The 22,696-nt window shown below is 37.1% G+C and overlaps 1 protein-coding gene and 1 pseudogene across 2 annotated transcripts in view; both read right to left on the bottom strand.

Moving 5' to 3' along the window:
- Positions 1 to 22,696, bottom strand: part of PLCL1 (phospholipase C like 1 (inactive)) — a 444,522-nt gene that overhangs the window by 160,537 nt on the left and 261,289 nt on the right. The window lies entirely within an intron of this gene.
- On the bottom strand, positions 6,391 to 8,077 carry LOC140503217 (transcription regulator protein BACH1 pseudogene; annotated as a pseudogene).

Raw genomic sequence — 22,696 nt, 5'->3', positions numbered from 1 at the left:
ATATATATATGTCTTTTGTATGATGAGGAGCATAGAGGGAGTAGCTAAACGAGAGCAAATCCATGGTCAGTGTAGGGAACCACAAATGACACTTGTGTTCTACTTATAACTTCAAAGGGCATTGAGAAGCTAACAAAATTTTCCCTAATCTCACTTTTACTCTGTGTCAAAGGCAAGATTTTAGCTTTGCCTGACTGTAAGCTGGACTGGCTATTGCTCCTTTATTCATTATACCACTATGATTTGGGGAACAGGAGAGAGGCTAACAGTGTTTAGAATGCCCAGGCTTAGAGTCAGGAAGACTTGAGTTCAAATCTAACCTCAGAAACTTACTAGCCATGTGACCATGGGTAAGTCATTCAACCTCTATTTTCCTCAGTTTCCTCATCTGTAAAAGGGAGTAACAATACACCTACCTCCCAGGGCTATATGGCGGATCAAATAAGACAGAAGTTGTACACAGTGCCTGGCATATAATAAGCACAGAATAAATGTTTCTCTCATAACTATTATTATAGTAGTAGTGGGGTGGTGGTGGTGGTGGTGGTGGTAGTAGCAGTAGTTCATTTTCTTTTTTTCAAATTAGTTCTAGAGCATTTATTCAACATCAAATTTAATACCAAGGAGCAAAGAAACTAATGCCTTGTAGTTTGGCTATTTTTAACCAACATCAGATTAAAAAACAGCATGATGAAAAAGGTATAACTTAAATATTACAGAATTACACTTTTATAGAGATCTTGTATTAGTGGAAAGGAAAATGATCTTGTTACATTAGAAAGATGAGGAAAGATACAAAGATGTTATTTCAGATTTATGAGTAAGCATTTTTTACTGTCATGACAAAGTTGTCATTTTGCCCAAAAAGTTTCAAAATAGTGTTTATTATATATATTAACACTTACACACTTACTAGTTCAAAATGCATATTTAATGACTAAAAAAAGTTTGCCTGAGAATTTATAATATTGTTGTGTTCTCTTTCAAATTTGATAATGTAATTCAGAATCAATATGGTCAGAATCTTTATTCCCGAACTAAAAATATTTCCTAACTACTAAAATGTATTTGATTAAATGTTAATCCTCAACAAATATTTTTAACCAAGAAAAATATTTTGCAAAGAAATTATATTCACATTTGTTCTAAGTAGCACATGATTTTCTATCAGTATTCAAATTATGAAAAAAGTCTGAAAATAACATAATATAATTAGAGCTGTTAAATATAATTGTTTCTCAGAAAATCATATAAGACATGAAGTACTAAGAAAAGGGCAAGAGGCTAAGAGAAATGATTCTGCATATCATATACAATGAATAAATAACTTGTGAAGAATTGTAAATGGTAGTCAAGGTAGCCATGGTATTATAACTTATAGTGTCATTATTTTGCATGTGTAATCTACACAATATATAAAATAAAGCTCAGTCTCATGGAGGGGAAAAGTAAGAATGTTTTTATTTTAATCTCTGTACATCTGTGCTATTATAATTTCACAATCTCTTGCATATGAGGTAGTGGTTATTTGTATTACATGGTGTCTATTAGGAACAACATTAGGTGTCATGCCTTTTTATTATTGGCCAAGCACAAGAAAAAGATTCCTTAGCCTGGTTTAATTACTTATTTGAATATACAGATTTAAAACCAAGTGCCGGGGGGTGGAGCCAAGATGGCGTAGTAGAAAGACGCACATACACATAGCTCCGAACCCACAACCCATAAAACAACTACAAAGAAGTAACTCACGGCGAATTCTGCACCCAGAGGCCACAGAACATTGGAGCGAGGGAGATTTCTATTCCGGAGAGACCTGCAAATCTCTCGTAAAAGGTCCTTCGTGCTGCGGACTGGGCGCCGGGACTGGGAGCTGAGTACAGCCCTGCCGTGGCCGTGGCACCAAGAGGAACAGATCCGAGTGGGCTTCAGGGACGGGATCTCCAGCGGCCGCACAAGTACCTCCACCCACAGGTGACGGGGGTCGGTGAGAGAGTCCCTTTGGCGGGTCGAGGGGGGAGTGGGGTGCCCCCATGGCTCGGGCCCCCTCGGGAGACAGAAGCTGAGGGGCAGCGGCAGACCAGGGCTCCCCAAGCAGGCAGGAGCCTGGATCCATTGTTGAAGGTCTGTGCATAAACTCCCTGAGGGAACTGAGCCTGAGAGGCAGCCCTGCCCTCACCTGAGCATCTGAATTTAATCTCACACTGAATAGCAGCCCTGCCCCCGCCCAAAGCCCTGAGGCTGGAAGCAGCATTTGAATCTCAGACCCCAAACACTGGCTGGGAGGATCAGGAGGTGAGGTGGGTGTGAGGAAAATATTCAGAGGTCAAGTCACTGGCTGGGAAAATGCCCAGAAAAGGGAAAAGAAATAAGACTATAGAAGGTTACTTTCTTGGTGAACAGGCATTTCCTCCCTTCCTTTCTGATGAGGAAGAACAATGCTTACCATCAGGCAAAGACACAGAAATCAAGGCTTCTGTGTCTCAGCCCACTCAATGGGCTCAGGCCATGGAAGAGCTCAAAAAGAATTTTGAAAATCAAGTTAGAGAGGTGGAGGAAAAGCTGGGAAGAGAAATGAGAGACATGAAGTCAAAGCATGAACAGCAAATCAGCTCCCTGCTAAAGGAGACCCAAAAAAATGTTGAAGAAAATAACACCTTGAAAACTAGCCTAACTCAACTGGCAAAAGAGGTTCAAAAAGCCAATGAGGAGAAGAATGCTTTCAAAAGCAGAATTAGCCAAATGGAAAAGGAGATTCAAAAGCTCACTGAAGAAAATAGTTCTTTCAAAATTAGAATGGCACAGATGGAGGCTAAGGACTTTATGAGAAAGCAAGAAATCACAGAACAAAGTCAGAGGAATGGAAAAATGGAAGATAATGTGAAATATCTCATTGGAAAAAAAACTGACCTTGAAAATAGATCCAGGAGAGACAATTTAAAAATTATAGGACTACCTGAAAGCCATGATCAAAAGAAGAGCCTAGACATCATCTTCCATGAAATTATCAAGGAAAACTGCCCTGAGATTCTAGAATCAGAGGGCAAAATAAATATTCAAGGAATCCACAGAACACCGCATGAAAGAGATCCAAAAAGAGAAACTCCTAGGAACATTGTGGCCAAATTCCAGAACTCCCAGGTGAAAGAGAAAATATTGCAAGCAGCTAGAAAGAAACAATTCAAGTATTGTGGAAATACAATCAGGATAACACAAGATCTAGCAGCTTCTACATTAAGGGATCGAAGGGCATGGAATAGGATATTCCAGAAGTCAGAGGAACTAGGACTAAAACCAAGAATCACCTACCCAGCAAAACTGAGTATAATACTTCAGGGGAAAAATTGGTCTTTCAATGAAATAGAGGATTTTCAAGCATTCTTGATGAAAAGACCAGAGCTGAAAAGAAAATTTGACTTCCAAACACAAGAATGAAGAGAACCATGAAAAGGTGAACAGCAAAGAGAAGTCATAAGGGACTTACTAAAGTTGAACTGTTTACATTCCTACATGGAAAGACAATATTTGTAACTCTTGAAACATTTCAGTATCTGGGTACTGGGTGGGATTACACACACACACATGCACACACGCACACACACATAGAGACAGAGTGCACAGAGTGAATTGAAGAGGATGGGATCATATCTTAAAAAAAATGAAATCAAGCAGTGAGAGAGAAAGATATTGGGAGGAGAAAGGGAGAATTGAATGGGGCAAATTATCTCTCATAAAAGAGGCAAGCAAAAGACTCATTAGTGGAGGGATAAAAAGGGGAGGTGAGAGAAAAACATGAAGTCTACTCTCATCACATTCCACTAAAGGAAAGAATAAAATGCCTACTCATTTTGGTATGAAAACCTATCTTACAATACAGGAAAGTGGAGGATAAGGGGATAAGCAGGGTGGGGGAGATGATGGAAGGGAGGGCAATGGGAGGAGGGAACAATTTGAAGTCAACAATCTTGGGGAGGGGCAGGATCAAAAGAGAGAATAGAAGCAATGGGGGGCAGGATAGGATGGAGGGAAATATAGTTAGTCTTACAGAACACAACTATCATGGAAGTCATTTGCAAAACTGCACAGAAATGGCCTATATTGAATTGCTTGCCTTCCCAAAGGGAATGGGTGGAGAGGGAGGGATGGGGAGAAGTTGGAACTCAAAGTTTTAGGAACAACTGTCGAGTACTGCTCTTGCCACTAGGAAATAAGAAATACAGGTAAAGGGGTATAGAAAGTTATTTGGCCTTATAGGACAAAAGAGAAGACAGAGACAAGGGCAGAGAGGGATGATAGAAGAGAGAGCAGATTGGTCATAGGGGCAATTAGAATGCTTGGTATTTGGGGGGGAGGGGATAAAAGGGGAGAAAATTTGTAACCCAAAATTTTGTGAAAATGAATGTTAAAAGCTAAATAAAAAAAAAAAAATGTCAAAAACCAAGTGCCTTGAAAATTATTTTCAGTTCTGGAGACAATGAGGTTTTGACATAAAAAACTGAATAACCTGCCCATAATTATAGTAATAATAAAAGCAGATTATTTGACATTTTTGCATATATTCTTGCTGATGTGAAAAATATTTATGTATATAATGAGGTAGGGAATCAAAGATTCTGGTCATTGGCTTATACAAGAGTTAGCATTTTGTAAATCAGAAAAAAAGTTGTTTCACACTCCTCTGTGGGAGACCATAGAATCAAGAATGAAAAGTAATGGCTATATGACATCATTTATATGCAGTTTTGTTTTAATCTATTATATGTGATTCATAATCATAAACAATGCTATTTTCCCAGACCATTCAAAATATTTCTTCAAGTCTACAAAGAACAACCAAAACCTAATTCATTTCCTTACTACAGAAAATAATTTAGTTTATAAGCAATTAAAATATTGGAAATAATTTTCCCACATCAAAAGAGGAGAAAAATCAAAATTTTTTAAATTTCTCAAATATTAATATTGGTCTCAAGATATGATAAATGTATTTTAGGGTCTTTCAATATTTTGTGAGTTTGTCTCTCAGAACCACTAAATATTTAAAGATTTCAGACAAATTCTATCATGGAAATTACAGAACTAACCATTCCAAGGACCAGCTCATTTGGGTCACCTTTAAAATACAATGTCCTTGGTAACTAAGCTTTTACTGAAGAATTGTCATATAATAAACCAAATGAAAAACAAAACTTTATGAACTCATTCAGGCTAAAGTGATTGCTTGTGTCTTTGGCACTATGTGAATAAATAAAACCCTATTAAAACACACTGAAAGTTTAATTAAGCTTCCATACTACTCATATTTTTAGTGCTTTAGTGACTAGTGCTTTTTAACAAGAATACCGCAATATATAAGAAAAGCATGTTGCTTAATAAATGCTGCTTGACTAACAAATGTCTGGTGAATTCTTGCATTTTTTCTCCCTTCTTTTAGTTCTCCTTCTCAGTGAAAGTAGAAGTGTTTTAATATCTTAATTCAGGAGAAAACTTAAAACCTCAAACTTTAAAATTCAATATAGGAGAGATATCATGTAATATGCCCCAAAAGACTTAAATTGGTTGTTAATAAATTAAAGTTTACTTGATTATTCAGCTCTTCCACATTAGCAGAAATTTACTTAATAAAATTTCACATTTAATTCATGGAAAATTACTTCCTAAATTCCTGAATTTGGAAAGACCCTATCTTTTCATCTGCCAAGTTTTCCCTAAAATAGTCATTCATCTATCTATTCATTGATAGAAGGAGAAAATTCTTTTTTAAGATAAATATGTATAATATATGCATGTGTGTATATATGTGTGTGTATGTATGTATATATGTATATATGACAAAAATTTAGAAATGTTTTGCCTTACTTTTCCTCCAGACCATCTTTGATCCGGTGACACTGACCTCTTTCCTATAGTTCCTCACACAAGACACTCCTATCTCCCATTTGTATGGATTTTTCTCTGGCTCTCTCATACCTGGAATTCTCTTCTGTCTCATCTTGTCTCATCTCCTCATCCTGGATTCCCTGGCTTAGTCTCGGCTAAAATCCTACCTTCTGCAAGAAGCCTTTCCCATGATCCCTCAATGCTAAGGTGTTCCCTCTAATATTTCCCAATTTTATCCTGTATGTAAGTTACTTGTACATGATTGTTTGAATGTTGTCTTCCCCAGTACTGTTTTTCCCTTTCCTTGCATCTTCAAGCACTTAGAACAGGGCTTGAAACACAGAAGGCATTTAATAAATGCTTGCTGATAACTTGAATTTGATTGTTTTTTTAAACTTTAAGTGTCACTAACAGTCAAAAGAAAAAAAGTGCTTGACTTTCTCAAGCTATGCCAGACTTTCCCTCCAAGTTTTACTTTAAATACAGCAAAACCACTATCTTCTTTTCTGATTTTTAAAAGGTTTGTCCTATTCTCAAATGTGACTATTACATCCAAGTTAAAATACTTTCCAATAAAGCTTATCTCTGGTTTCCTAATGAAGGTCACAGTGATGAAGATCTCAACTTAACAGAAACCTAGCAGAAACTAATGTAAGGAACCTATGTTAGAGTTTCATCTTAACACACACATGCACACATATAAACACACACATTTAATTATAAAAATAAATGGTGTGAAGGAAATAAAATATAGCTTGAATTATGGGGAGTGCATTTACCAGTCATGTGACAGAAATTTGTGATGCTACCACTTAGATAACACTGACCCATAAGCAAAGATGAAGTTCATGGGGAGTTCTGATATGAATCTTGTAGTTGTTCTGGCATTGAATCATCTATTTCTCTTGCACATGGATAAGGGGAACTTTCTTCTCTGGTCAGTGGAACATTTGGAAGCCCATGATGTAAATCCATGCATGATGATGATACCAGTTCAGAGTCAGGAGTAATTTTTTTTTCTTTTTCAGATTAACAACATAAGTGGGCAACCTGAGGCAGAGTACTTTGTAAGCATCTGGCTTTGTTCGTGACTTAAAGTTGCTTCTCTGCAGACCTGCTGGCAAAATTCAGTTAAGTTTTGCTTTGTTTCACCTAGTGTTGACAAAATATGATCTCTTTCCTATAATAAACTCTCCTCCTTTCCAACTTCTCAATTTCTTAACTCAAGATTTTGTGTGCAGCCAAGTTTCTTTTTTTTAACAACATTATGCAGCAATTCTATTTTTACTTTGTCTTCGAATATCATGTATACAATCCAGTTGTTCTGGAGTCAACTTATGCATTTTCAGCAAGTATTGAAAACTATTTCAAGGCAGTTTAACCTCACACTTGTTCTCTGGCTAAGATTCACTGTACCCTTCCATATCTATTTCAGGATCATCTCCCAAGCTAATCACACATGCATATGGGCAAAGCTATTGCTCTGGTTCTGGACAAAATCATCACTTCCAATTTCCAAATCATTAACATATTCTTCAACACTAAAAATATTTATGAGTGGGCAGCTGATAGAATTCAACATAGTAAAAGTTCTTGATACTTTTCAGTACCTTCACTTATTTTGATGTCCATCCAGGGACACTGACCTTATTCGTGAAAATAAATGTTCTAGACAATTTTTGCTACAGCAAGTAACTACTGAATTTGACAATTAGTGCCTGTGTTGCAAAGGTCACTTCAGAAATATTTTGCTAGGTTCTCTGCCATTTTGCTTTCCACACTGCTTCAATCATTTGTTGATGTGGGGCTGTCATCTCTATGACCTGAATCAGATTTCAAAGGTAGAGCTTGATTTTCAGTGATTGTTTTATCTGCTCTCAAATTTGTGCCAGTCAAAGGCTCTTTAGCTAACACAGTTACATTTTGCACACCTGTAAGATTCAAATCACCACAGTGTATATGTATGTAAGAGGAAAAGATAATAAAATCCATGTGGTATTACGGGAAAATCTGGGGGAAAACTGTGTCATCTCTATTTTGCCACAGAATCCTGAAATGAATTTTTTTTTGCTTCTTACACATCATCCATTTCTATTTGACCATCTTTATGTTTTAGAATCATCTATTAAAATGTACAATCTTGGGTTTCTATGTCTTCATTTTCAACTAATTCATTTGGCTGAACAGGAACAAACATTGATGTTTGAATATCTTTAACACTGGATTCTCTAACACAAATCTCTATCTGTTCCAAGAGCTTCTTGGAATTTTCTATACTTTAGGCCTAGAGATACAAACCAAGAAGACCATCCTTTTCTAGGAATAGCAATGTTGTATTGGCATTGTCTTGGACAGAAGGTAGTGCTTTTACATTTGCTTTATATCAATGGAGTTTAAAGATCGGATTTGAATCTCTTCAATTTTCTAGAAGTTCTTCTACTTCATCTATTTCTAGGTCCCCATGACCAAATAATGAACTTTTAATGTTGTCTTTCTAAAAATGTGATGTAAAGTACTTTTTTGTTGAGTATTCTTGCTGGTCTGCTGTGGAGTTCAAAACTGTTGGACTGAGGAACTGAAAATAGGATTCTTCCATCTTATACATGCCTAAAAATTCAACACATTTGCATATTTTATCCACATTATGTTTATTTACAATAAGCTTAGCTATATAGGCAAATTGAATTAAAGATTAAATCCTTTAATTGTTACCCAGTGGGTTCTCCCTCAGTGAGACCCCAAAGGGTCACTTCCCACTGATTTAAAGGGGCTTTGATATTTTGTAGTCAGGAGTTCCTGACAGTGTCAGAAGCGCCAGAAGATCAGACATAAGCCAGTAACCGAACCCCAGAGGGGAAGTGAACAGGTGACTGGTTGTAGTTCATTTTCAAAAGGAGTAACACTAAGACTGTCTGTCTGATTCTGTAACAAAGCTATAATTCATATCAAAGCTTAACTCCACTGGCTGATACTCATAGAATCGCAGAATCATGAAGCTGGAAAAGACTTACAGAGGCAACATGGTCCAGATCTCTGATAGGGGCAGACGGCTGTTAGCACTATTTTTAGTGATTTCCAAGGATGGAGATTCCACAACCTCCTTAGTGGTCCATTCCAACCTTACAGTCAAGATGTTTTCCCTTATGTCTAACCAAAACTTCTTTCTTGCTACAATTGAAAACAATTTCTGATCAGTGGCTCTACCAGAGACATGCAGAATAGATAACTCAATCTTCTATAGTATCCTCAGAGTTAGAGGTTTTTATTTGAGTTTTTTAATTGACAAAAATCTATTTTCTTTCCCTACATTGGAGGAGAAAAAAGATAAATGAAATCCTTGTAACAAATATACATAGTTAAGGAATAATAAGAGAATCTTGAGAAGAATTGTAGGAATTGATACAGAGTAAAGTGAGCAAAACCAGGAGAAAAATTTATACAATAACAATATTGTAAAAGAAAACAAGTTCTCTAAGCAACTCAAACATCATCCATGATTCCAGAGGATCAATAATGAACCATGTTACCCATCACCAAGAGAAGTGATGGACTCAGAGTGCAGAATGAGACATTTTTTTTGGACATGACCAATTCTGGAATTTGTAGTAACTATGAACTTAAGTTATTCATAAGCCATCTCCTTTTCCCAGGTTAAATTATCCCCATTTTCCTCTCTGAATATTCTTATTGCTTTTCTCTGAGTCATCTTCAATTTTCACTTAATTTTTAAAATACAAAAACATAATTTGGACATAATAGTCCAATGATGACTTAGCCAGTGCTTGGCATAAATTATTTGTTAATAACAAAATTATGCATCTTACTGGTTGAGTTTTAGATCCTATTCTTCTGCCATATTTGTGTAAAGTCAGTTTGGTCCACATTGAGTAGGGGCAGTAAGTCTTAGAGGATATAGGTTAGGATTGGAGTCATGAAGACTGGTTAAAATTACATCTTTGATACTTGCTAGCTGTGTCACCCTAGTTACTTAAATGTAATGCTAAAGGTCTTATTGATATTTCTACCTGCTGGCTGAAAGCACAGAGTCAAGCATCTTTTGATATCACTTTCACTACTAAACGTACATAACCCTTCTTTCCAAAGCATTGACCATCCCACCCAACTTGACAACTTTGTACAACTCTGCCTCACTTAAATCCAATTCACTTGTGAGTCAAAACATCTCCCTGTGATATCATCGGTCCACTTTGGAAACAAAGGACGAGAAACAAAAACAATCTGTAAACATAATTAATACATTCAGTCCTATCAGCCATTAATAACTATATTAAGTAATACTCTTGAAGTGAATATACAGTAAGAAAACTTCCTCTTGCCACAGCTGGTAAGAGCTACTGCTAGTAATAAATCTTTAAATTAATGTAATTCTCTAACGAGCAACCTGGGGGTGCAGTGGGTAGAGAGTACTGAGCCTAGAGTCTTCCTGAGTTCAGATCTGGCCTCAAACACTTACCAGCTGTGGGACCTTGACCATGCCACTTAACTCTCTCTGGCTTACTTTCCTCATCTGTCAAAAGGGATGGAGAAGGAAATGGCAAACCATTCTAGTATCTTTCCCAAGAAAATCCAAATTGGGATCACAAAGAATCAGACACAAATGAAAAAATGACTGAACAACAAATTCTCTAATGAATTTTACTAAGATATATCAGCAATGTTGGTCTAAACACCAAATCTCAAGTTGTAGAGTATGATGGAGGATAAAAAAATTTCCTAAAGTCCCTATGAAGTTTATAGAGATAGAGATAGAATGATATATGTCTATGGAGAGAAATCACATCCTTTTGTATTAAGATGGAATTCTAAAGTAATTACATCAATTCAATATGCCACACACAATAATTAATATCATCATATAGAAAACTGCTATTCTATAAATTAATCTAGGATGGACTTTGGCAGGATTCTTTTTGAACTGGTGGCAAGTTGCTTTATATAAAGAGAAAAAAGAAAAATTTTTAAGTAATAGTAATTTAAGAAATCATATAATAAACCAGCTGCCATTTTAATAAAACATTATTTACGATGAGGGTCAAAATGTATGCAGAGTCAGCTCTGAAGCTAGGAAGACCTGGGTTCAAGATTCCCCTCTGGCTGTGTGACCATGAGTAAGTCATTAGTAGAAAATATTTCCTAACCTGGAATTTTCTATATCAATGAAAATATAGGGCTAGTCTCCAACCCTATTCTTTCTTAAGAACATGAAAAATTGTGTATCATATAGAATAAATACTACCTACAAGAAGTCATTATGTGTGGTCAACAAGAAGAGAACAGCATAGTGGCAAATCTAAGTCTTTGGGTCCAAGATGAATTTGTTAGCAAAGATTGCGTGGAGCCTGTGGCTAAAGCCTCATCACCATGGCAAACTTTTACAAAAGTAGGCATTGGAAGGATTGGCAGATGAATAGTTTTTTACTTTTGTGTTTAGGGAGCTTGTCCAAAATGAGAAGAGATTCATTTCCAAGTAACTTAGATTACTATCAGTACTGTGTCCCTAGTCTAGATATAGTTTAAATTGCTTCTGTACTGAATAAATGTCTTTTGAATCCAAGCTGTAAGCTTTATTTTGTCCAAAGATTTCTCCCACCAAAAACATTAAGATAAAAAAATTTACATAAGTAAATGGCTTTGTCTTGTTTGATCTTTCAGTTCAATTCAGCAGGTAATAATTAAGCATTCATTATTCATTATTAAACAACATGCAAAGCATTATACTAGGTGCTACATTTTAAAATTACAAAAATGAAAGAATTCTGCCTTCAAGAAACTTACATTCTCCTGAGGGGAGAGACTCTACTACATATCATCCTTGTCATGGATTGAATTGGGATCCCAGGAGTCAAGGGGTTAAATCAAAATATCAAAGAGCTGCTTATGGATCACAGAGTTCACAGGGGCTGGTAGAGAGCAGGAAAGTCAGAAGACAGTGACTGAACATGGAGACAGCCAGGCAGCTTCTCATTTGTTAAAGTCTGGCTTTCGGTCAGAAATATGTGGTATTCCATATCTTTATCAGAGCCTCTCCATGTGACAGAGAAAGTATGGAAAAAGAGGTGTTGAATCTAAAGGACTGGTAGGAGGAAGAGTAAAGACCAATCTGTGTCCCCAAACAAACAGCACAGAACAGAGATTAAATACAAAAGGTCAGGACTCATGGTGGGTGGATCACAGAGTCACTGAGAAGCTAGGAAAGCAGGCTGGTTCCATGGCTAAAATAAACTGTCCAGTGACAACCTTTCGCGATGCCCCCTGGTTAGCAGTGCTCCTTCTCCCTCCTCAAATGATCCTGTATTACTTATCTGTTTATACCATTACCCCAGTAAAATTTAAGCTTCTCAAGAGCAGGAACTGTTTGGGGTTCTTTTTTGTGGTGGTTATTTGGTTTTGATTTGATTTTTTGCTTTTGTCCTTTGTATCCTCACCCCTGTACAAAGTAAGTGCTTAATACATTTGACTAAATTTTGCTGAGACCCCTTCATCTTACAGGTGAGGGAGCTGGACCTCAGAGGAGTAAGTGACTTGCCCAAGGTTTCAAAGCTAATGACCAGTAGGGTCAGGACTAGAACCCAAGTTTCCTGAAAAGCATTCCAATTACACCACCCTGTCATTTTTCTCTGACATTTATTTGTTAAAGGGAGTAGAATAGATAGCAGCAACGTTGGATGGAGACTCATGAAGGAGGGAACTGGAATACTGCCCCAATACTTACTAGCTGAAGCAATTCAATTAACCTTTCAGCCTCAGTTTCTTCATCTATAAAATGGGAGTAATGAGTACAGAACTCACAGGGTTGTTGGAAGAGTCAAATGAGATTATATATTTCAAAATCGCTATACCAGTCAAGTGCTAAATAAATGTTAACTATTATTTCATCCACCATACTTTTATGTTTGTATCTGCATTGTAGGTACCTTCAAAGTAGGAGCTACATCCTACATTTTCCTACATCTCCCACAGAATCTAGTGCTATGCATATCACCTCTTATATGGCAGATTCTTAATAGATGGTTGACTAGTTGATCAGAAATTGGATAAATCACCTAACTAGAGTACATCTTCTCAAAGAACTTTGTCTAGATCTCCCTTTCCTCCACCATCCCCTTCTTGTATTAATATCTATCCATGTACCTGTCATATCACACTCCCCAACCTCACTCTCTAGAATGTAAACTCTTAGGGCAGGGGCTGTTATATTCCCAGCTCTTCGAACAACATCTTGAGCAGGAAAGGTGCTACATAGATGTTTATTGACTAAAATGTGGGACTTGCTGAATATTCAGACACTGTGACAAGGCCTTTCAGATAATCCCTTATTCTCTTCCCTCTTGTTAAAATATCTCTCCTAGAAAGCTAGAAAATAACAGTGATTTCTTTCACTTTATTCCTGCTGTTCCTCTAGGGGCAGGAGGTGTGAAGAGAAAAAAAGTAAACCTTGTTATCTTCCAGCTTGGAAAGGCAGCAGGTGCAATCAGCATTCAGAGCTGCAGATGTCAGTCAGGCTGCAGAGGTTTCTTTCCATTCTAAGCCTCAACCCACAAAACCATCCTCTGCAAGGAAATGAAGACTGTGGCGAAGTTCGTTATTTTAGGGAGATGAGAATCTGGATTAAGAGACCTTGACCTAAACCAGCTGATTAACAATGGAGCTGCTTTAGGCACAGAATTCTTCTAAGAAGATTAAAAATTGTGAGCTTCTTATGCAAGCCAAACAATTCCCTAAAACCCCTACAGACCAAGTTAAGAAGTAGCTTTTAAATAAGTTGTCTGTTGCCCTTGCATATCATAGTCTGTGAGCAAAATGATTATGAAATCTGCCACATTTTAGGCACGCAGTAATAAACAATGAACAAAGTAATAAACCTGGGAGCCAGGTGCTATCATTATCCCCATCTGAGGTTAAGTCACTTGATAGTGTCTGGAATAGGATTTGAATTCGTCTTCCTAATTCCAGGTCCAGCTTTCTATCCACTTCCATCACCTAACTGTGTCCTTTGTAGTTATAATTAACCATTTCTGAGGGGGAAAAACTTCAACTAAAGGAACTTTTTTTTTCTTGTTTGTTTATTTTTTAGTATAGAGCTCTCTGCAAATTTCTATTCTAATCCCCTTGTGTGATGGAAAGGACCTTGAGGTCTCTTCAAGTCTATGCCAGCACAGCATGCACCCTAGCAGAATCTATCCATCATACCGTAAAATTTACCCTTTTTCTGTGTTGTGGACACCTCTGATAGTCTGCTGAAAACCTATGGACTCCTTTAAATACATGAAATAAAATGCATAGGATCACAAAGAAAACCAATGATATTGTGAATACAATTATAAAAATATTTTTAAAATACAAGTTCACAGACCCCAAGTTAAGAAGGCTTGCTGTAAAAGTTTCTAGTATGGTGCCAGGTACAGATTAAACTTGAGGTCCACAGACCAAGACAGCTAAATACGGACAGTTGGGTCATTCAGTGCTGAATTCTTTGGTCATGACAACCCACAAAACAAAGAAAACTCAAAAAAGACCACTAGGTCACAGTCAACCTTCTTCTGTGCCTATATTGACAGTAGCAAATTGATAGCAACAGGAATACTAGAGTTCTAGGAATCACAGTTTTCAGACCGTCTACAAACTTTAACTTAATTGCCAATATTAGAAATATGCTTTCTTTGTCCAATGACTGGAGGTTCACATAATATTGGAAAAATAGAATCACAGCTAAATTAATGTTTTCATTGTAAAGGAAGGTAGAATATAAAAGGATGTTGCAGCCAAATAAGAAAAATTATTCACATGTTCATATTGTAGAAATAAGTAAGGGAAATATCAAAGATAATTTTATCTTATACTTAAAGGCAATAAGATGAATCATTTTATGGTCTATTTGCCCATCCTCTATCCCAGATGTTGATACAATTATCCAGATGGTCACTTTGCCTATGCTCATCAACAACCATGCAAGAGGAGGTGAAAAGACAAGGGGAGAGAGAGAGCAAAGAACTTGATCAGATTCTCCAAACCAAGACAGCATATCCCAAGTGTCCCCAAAGTCTGAATGCAGTTTGTTCATTCACTTCAGTTATGTCTGACTCTTGGTGACCCCATTGGGGGTTCTCTTGGCAAAGCTACTGTAGTAATTTGCCATTTCCTTCTCCAACTCATTTTACAGATGAGGAAAATGAGGACAGGGTCACACAGCTAGAAAGTCACTGAGGCAAGAGCTGAACTCAGGAAGATAAATTTTCCTTGCTCCAGGCCCAGCACTCTATCAACTGCACCCAGCTGCCCCAGCAAATTTTTAAAAAGTCAGCTAGATACTTCAGCAGATAGAGTCCTGGACCTGGAGTCGGTCTCCAGCCTCAGATGCTTATTAGTTGTGTGACCTTGGGAAAGTCACTTAACCTCTGTTTGCCTTAATCCACTGGAGAAGGAAAGGGGGTTTCCAAGAAAACCTCATGAGTAGGGTCTATGGGGTCATGAAGAGGCAGACATGACTGATCACAGAACGAAAACAAAAGTTTAAAAGTTAATAAAGCTTAATTCTACACTAAATCTTGTGCTATATCTTGCACTTTGATATTCAATGACTTCACTAAAAAGGTAGGTAAAAGAAAGAATGACAAAAATATGTTGAACAAAACATGAGGTTTGAGGAATGAAGGAGGATAAAAATTAGCTGCTTAACGACAACTCAGGTGCCTCACACCTACCCGGCCTGGATATAGCCTTCCAGAAGAAAATCAGAAGGCCCTCAACAGGGTGAGCACCAAATAGCATCACATAGTCACATACAAAAATTTAACGGACTATATTTTAATAGTCAAGAAACGTTTGGTTATTGACATGCGTCATATAAGGATTAGCTGATTGTCTATAGCCGGACAATTGATCCAATAGATCCAAGTTCAAAATAAATATCAAATTTGAATATGGAAGAAAGGTGAGAAGATGCTGTCATCAATTACAATGTCTTAATAATGGATCATTCAACAAATAATCTATTAATGCTGAAAAATGGAAAATGAAAAAAAAGCAATGATATTGACCTTGATTATCTGCCACAAAAATGAGGAGGCCAAAAAAAATTCAGAAAAACACAATTTTCTTGCCAAGCAAAGGCCTGACAATCAAGGGCTACCACTGATTTAGAATCCAAATTCACTTTTAAAAGATGATGTGGGATTACAGATTCCATGGGACAAAAATATTAATAGTGAAAATAAGACTATTGAAAATTTGATATGAGACTCAAATGAGCTATGACATCTCAAGAGCATTCAGAGATAAAGTTGGCAAATTGGTAGGAGAACTAAAATAGAAATGGCTCTTAATTTATCAATGTTTTTATAATGATTTATTATCATCAACAAGCGTGGAAACACAACCTTTACACTTTAATACCACTTTAATACCCTAATGTGCAATATAAGGAAGCTGAAATGGCATTTAAGAAGACAAAGTTGGGAAAGGATACTGAACCACACCAAGGATAAAACAAGTAAATCCCTATAGGACAAGCAATAGAGGAATGCATGGTGGGAGTCAGTAGGCTAAAGTATACTGCAATGATGACCTACGTGCAAGAAATGGAATTATTGATACCAACTAGGAAATATATGATCAGAAATGGAGGCAGGTTACTCCTGTATCAGGACTGAAAGATAACAGATAGATGATCTGAGAACTGAACCTAATGATCTCCACAAAATGAAAAGTCCTTGTCACTACTGTGAAAACCATATTCATAAAATCAGTACATAAAAGTCAATGATCTAAATCACCTTTCAGATGGACCACTGAAAAGCCAGGGTCACAGAGCTAGAAAGCAACCAAGGCAAGAATTGAAATCAGGAAGATAAATTTTCCTGCACTGTAAGCAACAGTACAGCAGAAAGAACATTGAACCAGAGTAAGAAGCCTTGGGTTCAAATCCTAACTCTGTTTCAAACTGTCATTTTACCTCCCTGGGTCTCATTTTCCTCATGGGTTAGCAAAGGTTGGGGGGAGACTAAATGGTTTTTGAGGTCACTTCCAATTCTGGATATATGCTCTACATTCCTATAGTCTTATATGCCTTCCTACTGGTAGAAGTATTTTCCTTCTTCCTCCTTGATGGAGAGAGGGGTGAGAAAACAAAGATGATCAAAGGATGGGGGTGAGGGAGGCCATCCCAAATGGTGGAACAATCAGATTACCCAAGAATTTCTTATGCAATAACAAGTTCCAAAAAATTGCTAGTAAAAGATGCAACATTAAGAATATAAAAGTGATGTATGTATAGATCCTATATAAAGTTGTATGCCATCTCAGAGAAGGAGGGGGGAAGGAGGGGAAGGGAGGTAAAAAAAAATCTAAGATTTATGGAAGTGATTATAGAACACTGAAAACAAAATAATTTCATTTAAAAAAATAAAAAAAGAATATAAAGGTGTTTTGTTTTTCTCTCTTAGAAATGGGTATTGAGTGTTACCTCCTGCCTTCTTAAAGAAAGAAGAATTTCTGTTTGATCCATGCTTTTAAAAAAAAGCCACATGATTTTTATTTTGCTAAATTGTGTTTACCCTATCCTGGGAGCTGACATTAAAATGATATTTACCAATGCTTCCAGACATTTCCTGAAAAGGGTTACTCCTTTTCAGGAAAGCATTCCAGAGAAGTGGCTGTATGCATAAGATGTCCATATCACCTGAGCTAATTAAAGCTTCCAAAATAGCTAAAACTGCTAAAAAAAAAAAATCAATTCCATTAAAACAGCTATTTATTGTGTTTTGTATATGTCACTCTATACCAAGCTCTATGTTTAATGAAAAGTTAAGAAGGCATAGTTCTTGCATTCAAAAAGCTTAAAATTCAATAGCCATCATAAGAGAGTAACCCAGACAGCTATAATATAATTCAGAAAACAAATGCTCAAAAAGAGGCAATAAGGGCTTTGGCAGTTTAGGAGGGGGAGGTCATGTTTGCCTGGGAACATCTGGGAAGGCTTCTCGCAGGTTATAGCACTTCAGCTGGTTCTTGAAAAAAAATCAGTAAGATTTCAATGGATAGAGAAGAAAGATTACTTTTACACTCAGGGCAAGCAGTACATTTTGCAGTACAAGTTCAATACAGGGGAATAATGAGAAATAAGTTTAGAAAGACAGGGTGGGAGCAGAGCAGAAAAATTGTTGTATTGTGATTTAATAAATTCATAATATGTAAGGATCAGAATATCAAGGATAACCCTTCAAAACTGGATTGTCCATTTATGATACTAATCCAAAGATGGGCCAAGGATAAAGTGTGATTTTAAGAATCAAACCTCAACATTGTGGGCAGTCTTGGTTAATAAAATTATGATATTAAACATCAGAAATAACAGCTAGTAGAAATATAACAAGGAAATTGTTATGGAAGTGTAACAAGCAAGTAAAGGGAGAAGCTGAAGAGTAGGAATCTCAGAAAAATAGTAGCAAAGTAGGAAGCCTCAATTACGCTGAAGTCTCTGGTAATATTTCAATATTTTACCTGAGAAAATTTGGGAAAGATATTATTCTTGATTCACATACTCTTTACCATAACTAGGGCAAAGCAACAGAAGACTTGCCCCAGCCTGCTGACATAGTTCTTTCCCATGGTGGTCCTCAAAATCGTACCACATAGCACTTCTTCTGGGGTCATGTCCATCTGCCATGGCTAGCCTTGACCTGGATAATGTTTCCCAAGGGTTGAAAGTCATTGGTTATGCCATGGAGATCAGGGCTGGAGTCTCTGGGGGTAGCCATAGATTGAATGGTTCCCCCCTCTTCTCCAGTCAACTAAATTTGCCCTGAGCATCAGAATTCCTATTTTTAGCTCTGCACACTTTACCTTATAACAATTTGCCTTCTTTGTTTTTATTCTTGAGAAGACAAAACTAATCCTAGGAAACTATAAAACTAAATTCAAATTGTATTCTTTAAAAGATTGCTGTTTCAATCAATTGACAAGTACATTGTGAGCACCTATTATGGGAAGGCATTGTTCTACAGATGTAGAAAGGCCCTAAAGGAAGGCTTATAATCTATGTGAGAAACACATGAAAAGTTGATTAATAATTCAAAGGATAAACAAGAGTCCAAGACAATACAAGAATATCATAGGATGGTACATGATGAATTGCTAAATGAAAGTTGTGGATGATGAGCTCTGGGAGTTCAAAGAACAAAGAAATTACTGTGAACTAGGCATTATTTAGATGCACCACAGTGCTGGCTTATTGCTGGAAATTCTACTAATAGGGTCAAATAAATATTTCTAAGAAACACAAAAAAAATTTCATTAGAGCATGTTTCATATATGCAGTAGCTACTAGAAACACACAGGTTTGTCATTATAATTTTAGCTCTCATTTTCATTTCTAATAGAAATTGGGAGGCTACTCTTCCAGCTTTAGCAAATATACTGTATTCAAATGAATGACTGTCAGTGTGTTTTTTCCTGACTAAAGATTAGTTGACTCATTTTAATGTGATTTTAGCTTTAAATATTAGACATTAACTGATCTAACTTCAACTATTATTCTAAAGCAAAGACTCATAAGATTACAGATCTCGAGGTAGAAGGAGCTTCAGCTACAATTTAGTCCCACCCATCATTTAGAAGACGATAAAATTGAAACCCAGAAAGGTTAAATAACTTGGCCACACAACTTGAGACAGGATTCAAACCTTCATGTTCCAACTCCAAATTCAGCCTTTTATCTACTATACAGAATTGCCTCTGAAATAGGTAACCTACCACAGGAGTGTGATGGAGTCAGCTCAAAAGACTGTGAAGAACCTCTTGGTAAATTTTCAGTGTGAGTATTTACCTCTCAGAAAATAACAAACTCTATAAATCAGCACTTGATTTGCTGTTTTGTTGATTGTCCAGACTTAAGAAAATGGTGAATAAGTTAATAATGCATATTAAACTTGAAAGTATAATTCTATTTTTTTTCAGAAATATGGTTGTTAAACATGTACCAGCACATCAGTGTCTGGTGTCAATGTAATTTAGTTCATGCGAACAGTAAGCATGGCTTCATACTAGTACTTGCAGTATGGAAATCTTCATTCCCTCAAAATAAAGACATAAACCTGAAGTTTCCGTACAATTCAATTGCCCTTTCTAGGCTTAATAAGTAATAAAACTCGTGTCCAGATATATAATGTTTCCTCTGCTTTGGAACCTAGTGACAGAGGAATGGTTCCTGTCTTTTTTGTTCTTTATAATTCATAAAATTATAGATTTAGTAATCATGTAGTAGAAACCCCTCACTTTACAGAAGAAACTGAGGTCTCACAGGATAGCACTGATTTGAGAATATCAACACAAGTAACAAGCTACGAAACCACACTTTGAACCCAGACACTGACTCCAAAGCCAGCACTCTGAGATGCAAGATAACTGTCCCACTGGCCCTGGAGACCCAAACATTTACAAGTGGTATGACCATGGGCAAATCACTTAATATCTCAGAACCTCTGTTTTCCTGTATGAAAAATGGGAATGATAATATTTGGATTGCCTAACTCATAAAATTATGATGGAAGAATTTTGTAAGCCTTAAAGAACTTTACAAAAGTGAGTTGTTATTTCACCATAAAAGCGTTTGATTTCCTATCTGCCATTGTGGTGGCTAGTTGCTCATTTACAATCTTAAAGTATTTACTATTTGGGTTCCAAAATAACTAGCCAGCATTCTGAAGCACTATAGCCAGCAATCTGCATTCAGGTTTATATTTGCTGAGATCATCTAAGAGATGCATACATCTTTTGATTTTTAGTTGATGGTGTTTACAGAGGAGCATGGCAAGTTTGGTTCATGGGTAGAGATAGATGGGGGGAAAAAACAGGCAACTGGTAAGACCTTTGAGCTCCAACAGGAGAGAAAGGAGCAGTTAATATCATGCTAAAATATAATCAGCATCATCGTGCTCCCTCCTCCCCAGTAAAATCCCATAAACTGAGCCAGTCAGTTCAAAGTTTAGATGCATATTAAAGTTGAAAACAGCAACATGGCATGATGGAAAGACATTTAGATATGGAGGCAAAAGTCTCATGTTGAAATCCTGGTTCTCTTCCTTATTACTGACACTGCTAGTAAGTCGTTTCACCTCTCTGTGCCTCAGCTTCCTTGTCTATAAAATGAAAGGGTTAGACTAGCTGACTCTCAAGATCCCTCCTAATTCTAAGTCTTGAGATCTGTACTCTGTGACCTGATTCATTCCTGTGCCTTTTGTTTTCACTTAGATTGTTAAAAGTTCCTAGTGAAAAAATCTGCTCTTATCTCTTCTAAACTGAGACAATGGATTCTTCCCCATCTTGGTTCAATGCACCTATAAAACGTAGTTGTCATTATTGTCATTCAGTCATGTCTGACTCTGTGTTCTCATCTGGAGTTTTCTTGGCAAAGATCCTGGAGTGGTTTGCCATTTTCTTCTCCAATTCATTTTATAGATGAGGAAACTGAGGCAAACAGGGTTAAGTGTCAGGTCTTCCTGACTCCAGGCCAGGAGTTCTATCCCATGCCACCTAGCAGTTAACAATTAACCAGAATAATAATGATGGGCCCAGTGTATAATGCACCAGGCCTAGAATCATCTTCCTGAGTTCAAATCCTGAACCTCAGACACTTACTAGCTGTGTGACCCTGGGCATGTCACTTAACCCTGTTTGCCTCAGTTTCCTCATCTGTAAAAATAAGCTGGAGAAGGAAATGGCAAACCATTCCAATGCCTTTGCCAAGAAAATCTCATATGAGGTCATGAAGACAGTGAGACAGGATTGAAACAGCACTCATGACAATAGCATTTGTATGGTGCCTACTGTGTGCCAGGCACAGTGCCAACCACTTTACAAATATCACCTCATTTGATTCTAATGGCAACCTTGGGAGGAAGGTGCTATTATTATCCCTAGTAGAGGCAGTCCCAAAACTAAGAGAGAGCTAGATCAGACCAGGAGGGAGACAGTAAAGAAAAAGTCATGAGCATTCAAACTTCCCTTTTGCTATCCCCTGGATCTCCCTAACTTTGGTGGAACATTTCAAAAATAGCACATTCTTTTTCTTTTCTAGCAGTCATTGTATTAGGTAAGGAACAGGGACATCTTTCCTTCAAGAAAGAGGTGCCCACAGCACAGATTTAATGACCTTGGCCTCATTCACCCAGGAAAATAAATGCTCAAGAACAAAATCTTGCCGTTTTAAGCCACATCTAGATCCCTAACTTAGTCCTCTATACAAAGCATGTGTTTTATAGACTCTCAGACAAAAGTGACTGAAAGGGCTGCATATTTCCTTTCAAGACAAAATGTCTGCCTTCCAGAGAGGTTATAAATGTCTCTCCTAAAGATTTCTTCTCTCCAGCCTAATGACCCCAAACTGGATGATTCAGCTTGTCACAGGGGTGCCTGAAAATACAGTGCCTGCAGTACAATTACCTCAACAGCAAGAATGGATTTGCATTCTCTTCTCTCATTATGTAAATGAGAGTTATTATGAGTGATCTACAACAAAGTCATAACTAGCATGGGGTGAGCAGGGCTTTGCCCAGGGTGGGTTGCTGAGGGCAGAGTCTGCTTGTCCCTTGGGGGTACCCTTCCTACGCACATCATCATGATGTTAAATGCCCCCAACCCTGTCTCTCCAGTCTCAGGGAATATTACGTACCTCTCTATCCTCTATGATCCAGCCAAACTGACTTTCCTTCCCTTCCTCACACACCATGCTCCATCTCCTGTCTCCATGGCCTTCACCAATACCTGAAATGGATTGATTTCTTCCCTCTGCCTCATAGGC

This window comes from Notamacropus eugenii, chromosome 5, assembly GCF_028372415.1.
Source record: "Notamacropus eugenii isolate mMacEug1 chromosome 5, mMacEug1.pri_v2, whole genome shotgun sequence".
NCBI lineage: Eukaryota > Metazoa > Chordata > Mammalia > Diprotodontia > Macropodidae > Notamacropus > Notamacropus eugenii.
Note: the sequence above shows the minus strand (reverse complement) of the source record. Positions and strands in the feature narration are given on the sequence as shown.